The following is an 11,201-nucleotide window of genomic DNA, read 5'->3' as shown; positions in this document are numbered from 1 at the left end:
TCTCAAACTGGCACCCAAATGGGATGCCAGCACTGCAGGTAACCACAGTGCCAGACCCTAATTTATTTTTCTTCCTACCCTTACACTGTAGTCAAAGTTTTATATTACTTAAAAACACAAAGCCAGGATATTCTTCTTCCCCCATATATTATCCTCATTTTCCAATATTTTCAATCTATTATTTTTATTTGACTGATAGATTCAGTTTGTCTAATTATTTTAAAAAATAAAAAATCTATATTATTATATTGGGGATCATGTTAAATGGATAACTTAACCTAGGGAAATTTTTCATGATATTAAATTTTCCCATGAAAAAACATAATTTTGTTCATGTCTTTGAGACTTTAGATTATATGCAAATTTTTTAATAACACATATTTCTTATCTTTCTTATACTCATGTACTTTATTTTTTCTGTTGCTATTGCAATTGGGGATACAAAGATTCATGAGATATGATTTCCACATTCAGAATTCAAACTTTTGTAATAAAACACAAAATTACTATAATACATGCCACAGATAATATCTACAAAACTAGGTTATAGGCATGTCACCTGAAGGACTAACAGGTGGCCTCTGACAAAGTGGTGAAAGGCATTTCAGACCAGCACAAGGGCTGGAAAGAAAGAGGTGACTTGGCAAACTACAAAGTGCTCCAGCACAATTCTGTCAAACTCTTAGAGAAAGTGAGTGAGAGGAGATGAAGTTGAAAAGCTTTTTGTCCTGTCATGATGTTGGCTTTATTTTGGTAGATGTTGCAGGGTTATAAAGAGAGGAAATTCAAAATGTTCCAGAAAGGAGCTTGTCTGGAAATTAAGAAAATAGAAACCTGTTTCAATTTTCAAGGTAGGAAATGGGAAAGATCTGCAATATGGATGGAGTAAAGGACTGATTAGAGATGTTAAGGGACAGATCTGTTAGGACTGATCAAATACTGTACAGGGAAAGTAAGATGCAAGGCTCCAGCTTCCTGGCCTGTGCATGAGCCTAGTCAGGACTGGAGTGATAACTACTAGGAGATACATACCTGGAGGTGGCTGGGAAACATGGTGACAGACAAGATGCTCATTGTGGAGTGTGAGCGAGTGGGGAGAAGACTGAGGTTGGAAACCTCCAAAAGCTCAAACTCTAGTTTCCAGATGAAAGGACATCCTCATAATTCTGAGGAAAGACAAGAACTCTGGGTGTTTTTCCTGCAAAGCTCTCATTTATGAATGAAGGTGAAATAAAGACCTTTCACAGCAAACAGAAATTGCTAGAATTTGTCGCCACTCGTCCAGCCCTGCAAAAGATGCTTAAAGATGTGTTACATACAGAAACACAGAAACACGGTCACCAATATGAAAGAAGGTAAAGGTAGGAAACCTCACACCAAAAGGTCACAGGAATCTCAAACCATATATTAGAAAGTATCTTTGGCTAATGGCAGGGCAAAGTTATTCCTTCTCAATAGTCACATTGAATGTTAATGGCTTGAACTGTCCACTTAAAAGACACCGATTGGCTGATTGGGTTAAGGAACAAAACCCATCCTTTTGCTGCTTACAAGAAACCCATCTATCCAACAATGATCCATACAGGCTGAGAGTGAAAGGCTGGAAAAGATATACCATGCCAACAGAAATGAAAAGAGAGCGGGCGTAGCCATCTTAATATTGGACAACATAAACTTTACCACAAAAACTGTTAGGAGAGACAAAGAGGGGCACTATATAACGATTAAGGGATCCATTCAACAGGAAGATATAACGATTATCAATGTATATGCACCTAATTACAGGGCACACCTTATTTAAAAGACTTGTTAAGGGACTTAAAGGGAGACTTAGACCCCAATACAATAGTACTGGGAAACTTCAACACTCCACTCTCCGAGATAGACAGATCAACAGAACAGAAGATCAACAAGGAGACAGTAGATTTAAATGACATTATAGCCCATATGGATCTAATAGATATCTACAGAACATTTCATCCTACATCTAAGGACTTTACATTCTTCTGAGCAGTACATGGAACCTCTCTAGGATTGACCACATACTAGGCCATAAAGCAAGTCTCAGCAAATTCAAAAGAATTAGAATCATACCATGCAGCTTCTCAGACCACAAAGGAATGAAATTGGAAATTGGAACTCGGGAATCCCTAGAGCACGTGCAAACACATGGAGATTGAACAACATGCTCCTGAATGAACAATGGGTCATAGAAGAAATTTAAAGAGAAATCAAAAATTTTCTGGAAGTAAATGAGGATAACAGCACAACATACCAAAACCTATGGGATACAACAAAAGCAGTGTTAAGAGGAAAGTTTATATGAATAGGTGCCTACATCAAGAAATTGGAAAGGCACCAAATACATGAGCTTTCAAGTCATCTCAAAAATCTAGAAAATCTGCAGCAAACCAAACCCAAACCCAGTAGGAGAAGAGAAATACTTAAAATCAGAGAAGAAATCAACAGGATTGAATCCAAAAAAACATTACAAAAATTCAGCCAAACGAGGAGCTCGTTTTTTGAAAAAATAAAATTGACACCCCATTGGCCCAACTAACTAAAAAAAGAAGAGAAAAGACCCAAATCAATAGGATCAGAGATGAAATGGGAAACATAACAACAGACACAACAGAAATAAAAAGAATCATCAGAAATTACTACAAGGACTTGTATGCCAGCAAACAGGGAAATCTATCAGAAATGGACAGATTCTGGGACACATACAACCTACCTAAATTGAGCCAGGAAGACATAGAAAACCTAAACAGACCAATAACTGACACAGAAATTGAAATATTAATAAAGGCCCTCCCAACAAAGAAAAGCCCAGGGCCAGATGGATTCACTGCTGAGTTCTACCAGACATTTAGAGAAGAACTAACTCCAATAATTCTCAAACTATTCAGAGCAATCGAAAAAGAGGGAATCCTCCCAAATTCTTTCTATGAAGCCACCATCACCTTAATTCCTAAGCCAGAAAGAGATGCAACATTGAAAGAGAATTACAGACCAATATCCCTGATGAACATAGATGCAAAAATCCTCAATAAAATTCTGGCCAATAGAATGCAACAACACATCAGAAAGATCATCCACCCAGACCAAGTGGGATTCATCCCTGGAATGCAGGGATGGTTCAATGTTCGCAAAACAATAAACGTGATACACCACATTAACAGACTGCAGAAGAAAAACCATATGATTCTCTCAATAGACACAGAGAAAGCATTTGATAAAATACAACACCCTTTCATGATGAAAACTCTAAGCAAACTGGGTATGGAAGGAACATTCCTTAATACAATCAAAGCAATATATGAAAAACCCACGGCCAACATCCTATTGAATGGGTAAAAGTTGGAAGCATTTCCACTGAAATCTGGTACCAGACAGGGATGCCCTCTCTCACCACTGCTATTCAATATAGTTCTGGAAGTTTTGGCCAGAGCTATTAGGCAAGAAAAGAAATTAAAGGGATTCAAATCGGGTAGGACGAACTCAAACTATCCCTCTTTGCAGATGATATGATTCTTTATTTAGGGGACCCAAAGAACTCTACTAAAAGACTGCTGGAACTCATCGAAGAGTTTGGCAAAGTAGCAGGATATAAAATCAGTGCAGAAAAATCAACAGCCTTTGTATACACAGGCAATGCCACGGCTGAGAAAGAACTTCTAAAATCAATCCCATTTATAATAGCGACAAAAACAATCAAATACCTTGGAATAAACTTAACCAAAGATGTTAAAGATCTCTACGATGAAAACTACAAAACCTTACAGAAAGAAATAGAAAAGGATTCCCAAAAATGGAGGAATCTTCCATGCTCATGGATTGGAAGAATCAATATCATCAAATTGTCTATTCTCCCAAAAGCAATTTATACATTCAATGCAATACCCATCAAGATTCCGAAGACCTTCTTCTCAGATCTGGAAAAAATGATGCTGAAATTCATATGGAGACACAGGAGACCTCGAATAGCCAAAGCAATCTTGTACAACAAAAACAAAGCCGGAGGCATCACAATACCAGATTTCAGGGCATACTACAGGGCAGTAGTTATCAAAACAGCATGGTACTGGTACAGAAACAGATGGATAGACCAATGGAACAGAATAGAAACACCAGAAATCAATCCAAACATCTACAGCCAACTTATATTTGACCAAAAATCCAAATCTAATCCCTGGAATAAGGACAGTCTATTCAATAAATGGTGCTGGGAAAATTGGATTTCCATGTGCAGAAGCTTGAAGCAAGACCCATACCTATCACCTCACACAAAAATTCACTCAACATGGATTAAAGACTTAAATCTACAACCCATAACCATCAAATTATTAGAGAGCATTGGAGAAAACCTGCAAGATATAGGCACAGGCAAGACTTCCTGGAAAATACTCCAACAGCACAGGCAGTCAAAACCAAAATTAACATTTGGGATTGTATCAAATTGAGAAGTTTCTGTACTTCAAAATAAACAGTCAGGAAAGTGAAGAGACAACCAATAGAATGGGAAAAAATATTTGCAAACTATACTACAGATAAAGGATTGATAACCAGAATCTACAAAGAAATCAAGAAAATCCACAACAACAAAACAAACAACCCACTTAAGAGATGGGGCAAGGATCTCAATAGACATTTTTCAAAAGAGGAAATCCAAATGGCCAACAGATACATGAAAAAATGTTCAAGATCACTAGCAATCAGAGAAATACAAATGAAAACCACAATGAGGTTTCACATCACCCCAGTGAGAATGGCTCACATTCAGAAATCTACCAACAACAGATGCTGGAGAGGATGTGGGGAAAAAGGGACACTAAGCCACTGTTGGTGGGAATGCAAACTGGTTAAGCCACTATGGAAGTCAGTCTGGAGATTCCTCAGAAACCTGAATATAACCCTACCATACAACCCAGCCATCCCACTCCTTGGAATTTACCCAAAGGAAATTAAATTGGCAAACAAAAATGCTGTCTGCACCTTAATGTTTATTGCAGCTCAATTCACAATAGCTAAGACATGGAACCAACCCTAATTCCCATCAATAGTAGACTGGATAAAGAAATTATGGGACATATACTTCATAGAATACTATACAGCAGTAAGAAACAACAAAACCCAGTCATTTGCAACAAGATGGGGGAATTTGGAAAACATCATGCTGAGTGAATTAAGCCAGTCCTAAAGAGAAAAATACCATTTGTTTTCCCTGATCGGTGACAACTGAGCACCAAAGGGGAAACCTGTTAAGTGAAATGGACACTATAAGCAACAATGAACTGATCAGCTCCTGTCCTGACTTTAGATGTATAATGTAATACTTTATCCTTTTTAGTATTTGTTGTTGTTGTTGTTGTTCTAATACTATTGGTTGAACTCAGTAATTAACACACAATTATTCTTAGGTGTTTAAATTTTAACTGAAATGTGATCCCTGTTAAATCTAAGAGTGGAAAAAGAGAGGGAGGAGATGAACAATTTGGAACATGCTCAATCGGACTGGCCGCAAATGGTGGAGTTAGAAATGTGCCAGGGGATTGCAACACAATCCCATCAAGATGGCATGTACCAAATCCATCTCACTAGTCCAAGTGATCAATTTCAGCTCACAATTGATAGCTCTGATAGGTCTAAGAGTCAAAGAGATCACACAAGACAAGTATCTGCTTATACTAACTGATAGAATCAAAAAGGGAGAGAAAGATCCAACATGGGAAGTGGGATACACAGCAGACTCATAGAATGGCAGATGTCCTAAACAACACTCTGGCCTCAGAGTCAGCCCTTAAGGCATTCATATCTGGCTGAAGACCCCATGAGAGTATAGCAGGTATGGAAAGCCAAGATATCATGGAAAAAAAAAGACCTAAATGAATGATCTCTGTGAGTGAGATCCCAGTGGAAAGAACGGGGCCATCAAAGAAGGAGGTACCCTTCTCCGAAGGGAGGAGAGAACTTCCACTTTGACTATGACCCTATCAGAATAAGATCAAAGTCAGCGAACTCTAAAGGCTTCCATAGCCCTGGCAACTCATGACTAGAGCCTAGGGAGATTACTGACGCCATGAACAGGAGTGTCAAATTGTTAAATCAGCAACAGGAGTCACTGTGTACTTACACCCCATGTGGGATCTGTCCCTAATGTGTTGTCTAAAGCGAAGTGATGCTATAACTAGTACTGAAACAGTATTTTTATACTTTGCATTTCTGTGTGGGCACAAACTGATGAGGTCTTTACTAATTATATACTGAATTGATCTTCTGTATATAAAGAGAATTGGAAATGAAAAAAAAAAACCTGGTGTTAAAATGGAAATGGAATAGAAAATTAATTTGAAAAAAATTATGTAGGTTCTCTGTCTTTAATGTGCTGTACATTGCTATTTAATGCTACAATTAGTAATCCAATGGTAGTTTTTTTTTTTCACTTTATGTTGCTATATGGGCAAAATGTTGAAATCTTTACCTAATATATACTAAACTGATCTTCTGTATACAAAGAGAATTGAAAATGAATCTTTACATGAATGGAAGGGGAAAGGGAGTGGGAAAGGGGAGGGTTGAGGGAGAGAGGGAAGTTATGGGAGGGGGGAAGCCATTGTAACCCATAAGCTGTACTTTGGAAATTTATATTCATTAAATAAAAGTTTAATAAAAATAACTCTGGGTGTTTTTAACAAAAAGTGCTATGATCAAATCTATTTAGACAATGCTATATACTAAATGCTTTTCTTAAAGACTCACAGTTCACAGTTGTATATAAAAGGTTCTGAGAAACACTACAAGAAAGCAATCTATTCAAAGTCAACACAAAGTTCCCCAAATTTATTTAACCATGCACTCTATTTTTTTAACCAACTACCTAATATCTCATGAACTTCTAGTGTTTTGCATAACACAATTTAAGAAAAGCTGGTCAATGTATATATTTCAAATATGCAACAGTCACTACAAAATAAGACACCCCACATCGACTCAGCTTGCTGAGCACTTTTTTTCTCCTTCACTAATATTCCTATATAGAAGTCACCCTAGAAATCCCTGACAAATGAACTATGATAGATGCTTCTGTGCAACTGAGATCAAATGAAAATGCAGAGGACACTTCTGGCAAACAGTATAAAATATTACAGTTGTTAAAGACCATCACTTATTTTCACCACAAAATCTCTTCTGAATTGTACCCTAAGGGCCACATGGCTGAGGGAGAAATTGCACCTTCTAGAAGCAGACATAATTGACATTTGCTTGAAAGAATCAGTTTGCCCTGGGCAAAAGAGCCAAATAGTCCTTGAAAATGACAATTATTTATTACCATTATATTACCTAAGGTCTATGGAAAATTCACAGTGTGTCAGATTATATATAAAAATATTCATCTCAGCTAATCGTTCTTTTAAAAATATTTCCAGCAGCTTTAAGATTGTTTTTCAGCCATCATGACAATAGAGAAAATGGGAGGCCTGCATCCTATATTTTTTTGACAGATAGATATAGACTAAAAGAGAGAGACAGAGAGAAAAACCTTCATCCTATTTTTAAGTGTCTGGGTTCCAGTCATGCATTCCTTTTTCCTTTCCTTTCCTTTCCTTTCCTTTCCTTTCCTTTCCTTTCCTTTCCTTTCCTTTCCTTTCCTTTCCTTTCCTTTCTTTCCTTCCTTCCTTCCTTCCTTCCTTCCTTCCTTCCTTCCTTCCTTCCTTCCTTCCTTCCTTCTTTCTTTCTTTCTTTATTTTTTTTGGACAGGCAGAGTTAGACACTGAGAGACAGAGTTGTAATGCAAATGCTTCTGATTAAGTTAGATCCATTTAACACCAGGAAAAAGGTCTCAAAGTCCACCACGATTTTCTAATGATTGCTAACATATTAATAATGTATTTTTCCAGAGTGCTTCCTAATCGCCTACCTTCATGGTTCAGGAATTTATACATGTGAACAATCTTTTCCTCTTCCATCCCTTCCTCCCTGCCTTTCTTTCTTTCATTATAGATTGAACAATGCAGCATCAATACATTAATGTTTTATTGCAGTTTTAAATGAATATATAACAATCCTTTGTAAAACAAATACAACATAAACTGTTCCCCTGTTGATTCACTTTATTTTTAATTTCTTTTCAACTTTTATTTAATAAATATAAATTTCCAAAGTACAACTTTTGGATTATACAGCTTCCCCCCCCCATCACCTCCCTCCCAACATCAACCACGCCATCTCCCCCTCCCTCTCCCACCCCATTCTTCATCAAGATTCATTTTCAATTATCTTATATACAGAAGCATATATGAAGTAAAGATTTAACACTGCACCCACACAAATACACAAAGTATATAGTACTGTTTGAGTAGTTGTTTTACCATTAATTCACCTGGTACAATACATTAAGGACAGAGATCACTTTGATTTGCCCATTTCATTTTATTGATGATGTTCTCCCTATCACATGAAGCACTGTAAACAGTAGACTGGTTTATATACCTAGGAACTATTGTATATGAAAAGTTCCTACTTGAGGGGTTGTTAGTGAAGAACAATACACATTTTAAATTCCAATAGATATTCCTTAGATTTTCCATAAAATCTCTCCCAAGTTACACATCTAGAAGTAATGTACACTTCTAAACTTTTTTTTAAAAAAAGATTTATTTATTTATTTGGAAACAGATTTACAGAGAGGATGACACAGAGAGAGAGAAAAATGTTCCATCCTTTGGTTCACTCCTCAAATGGCCACAATGGCCAGACTTGTGCCCATCTGAAGCTGGGAGCCAGGAGCTTCTTACAGGTTTCCCTACAGCTGGATTAAATGTGAAGCAGTTGGGACTCAAACCAATGGCCATATGGGATGCCAGCACTGCAAGTGGCATATATACCTGTTATGTCATGGCACCAGCCCTGTAATATACACTTTTGCCAATGCTTTTGACAGTAGAAACATTTTTGTTTAATAATCCAAAAAAAAAAAAACCTCAGTATTGTAATTTGTAGTACACTAACTGCTATGGAGATGCCACAGCTCCAATTGTTTCTCACTTAAACTTTCCTCTTACAGAATAGGTCTTTATAGTCTATGTCCATTGTCATTGGATGATTCATTTTTGTTTACATAATTCCATGAAAGTTTTAAATTAATATAGTGTAGATGTAATGTTTTCCTAAATAAATGCATTGTCTTAGTTTTTTTTAATATGTTTTAATTTTGTTAAACAGAAGTCTTAAAAATTTTATGTAATTTAATGATCTTTTTATTTATTTGTATTTTTGTATGATTATGATCCTACATTAGGTAAAAATTCCATCCACACTACCAAATATTACCTTGGCCTTTTGATATTATGTAATTATATATTCACATATATCCCTTATTTACATAAATTTTAAAATTTCATGTATGTTTGCTTTTATGTATGTTCTATACATAAGGCCATTTTAGAGTCTATATCAGCTCCAATATTTTTAAAATGCACAAAAATATGCTCCATTTTATAAGTAAATTGAAAATTGTCTAGAATTGGCTATTTTGTCATATTTCCTTACTACTTTTTAATACTTTTGGAAATCCTTTATCTTCTATAGGATGGAGACAATTTCTGTTTTTCTGAAAAAATATAATTCTTTGCTGAACTCCTAAGCAGTTTATTATTTCATGTTATTCCTTTCATTCAGGAAAATAGAAAATAATGAAAGACAAAAGTAGCATATTGTGATAGTTATGTTTTTCTTCTTACTTGTATGCGTACTCATTGAGTGATGAAGTGTGTTTTCAAATTAAAAATTAGATGAATAACTGACTTTCAAAGTTCACAAAATGAAATATTTTACTTAATACTGTTCAATTAAATTAATTGATGAATATGTTAACAGTAATTTATTGAGATATGTAATATATTCCCTTATTTTGAATGTATATTTTCTTATCACTTTTTAATTTAATAATAATTTTAAAATATGGATTTCTCTAGTTACCAGACATATTTTTTATCCTTTCTATAGCATGACTAATAAAAAATTTAAATCAATAATTTAGTTAAGGGGCCAGAATTTCAGCGCTGCAAGTCAAGATGCCACAAGTGACACTAGTATCTGTGAACACTGGTTTGAGTCCTGGCTGCTCCACTTTTCATCCAGTTCCCTGCTAATTCAGGAAGAAAATCAATGGAAGACAGATCAAGTGCTTGGGACCCTTACACCCATGTGAGAGACCTGGTAGGTGCTTGAAGCTCCTGGTCTGGTCCCAGCCATTGTAGCCATTTTGAAAGTCAATCAGTGGATGACGATCTTTCTCTCTCTCTCACTTTCAATCCTGCTACTTCTCTCCCTTCCCCCTTCCTTCCTCCCTTCCTCTTTCATCCATCTCTTTAAATTACCATTTCAAAAAATCATATCTTTTTCTGTAAGCAAAGTATCAAGACTTAATGAGGTAGGGCATGCATCAGAACAGATGGGACAGAATCTGAGGGAGAGTGCTCAGCCATTTAGACTGGGGAAGGTCACATGGTTTAATGGAGAAGATGCACCTGACAGGCAAGGTGGGAAACTATTCAGCAATGTCTAAACTTTTGGAGATGATATTAAAGTTTTTAATACTCTACCTAAATTGTTTTTAAAAATGATGTTTAAGATACTTAGTGATAGAAAGATTACTGCAGATGGTGGAAGAGTTAGGGCATGCACCAACAGTCCAGGAAAAGATAGTTTAACAAAAATGGAGTTACTGTAGCCTCAGGACAAGACTCAGAAGAAAAAAAAACTGCAGAGGAAACTCTTCCAGATCTAGTGGATGTGACACAGAGGACCTATGGGGAGACCAAGGTCGCCCACTGCCAAGCCGAGCCATGCTTCAGTAGTGGAGCTGCGAGAGCAGGGAATTGAGGGAGCCCAGCCACAGAAGCCCAGCCACAGAAGCCCAGCCACAGAATTTGAGCACCAGTGCTGGCATGAGAGGTGAGACAGGGACCTCTCAGCAACCGAGACATTGGCGGGGAAAGACAGAATGAGGCCTGAGGTCCCACTGGGGAAAGTGCACCAGACTGACTGGAGGAGAGAAAAAAAAAGTGAATGAATAGGGGGAACCAGCAGGGTTTCTAGCCTCTCTCTCCAATCACCTTACAAAGCCAAGCAATATAAAGAGCAGGCACCATTTCACATATGTAAAACAAACTCAGTAACCTAGGCAACCTGGTGAGCTG

This window comes from Lepus europaeus, chromosome Y (genome assembly GCF_033115175.1).
Source record: "Lepus europaeus isolate LE1 chromosome Y, mLepTim1.pri, whole genome shotgun sequence".
NCBI lineage: Eukaryota > Metazoa > Chordata > Mammalia > Lagomorpha > Leporidae > Lepus > Lepus europaeus.
The sequence above is the reverse complement of the archived record's forward strand: the minus strand, read 5'-3'. Positions refer to the sequence as shown.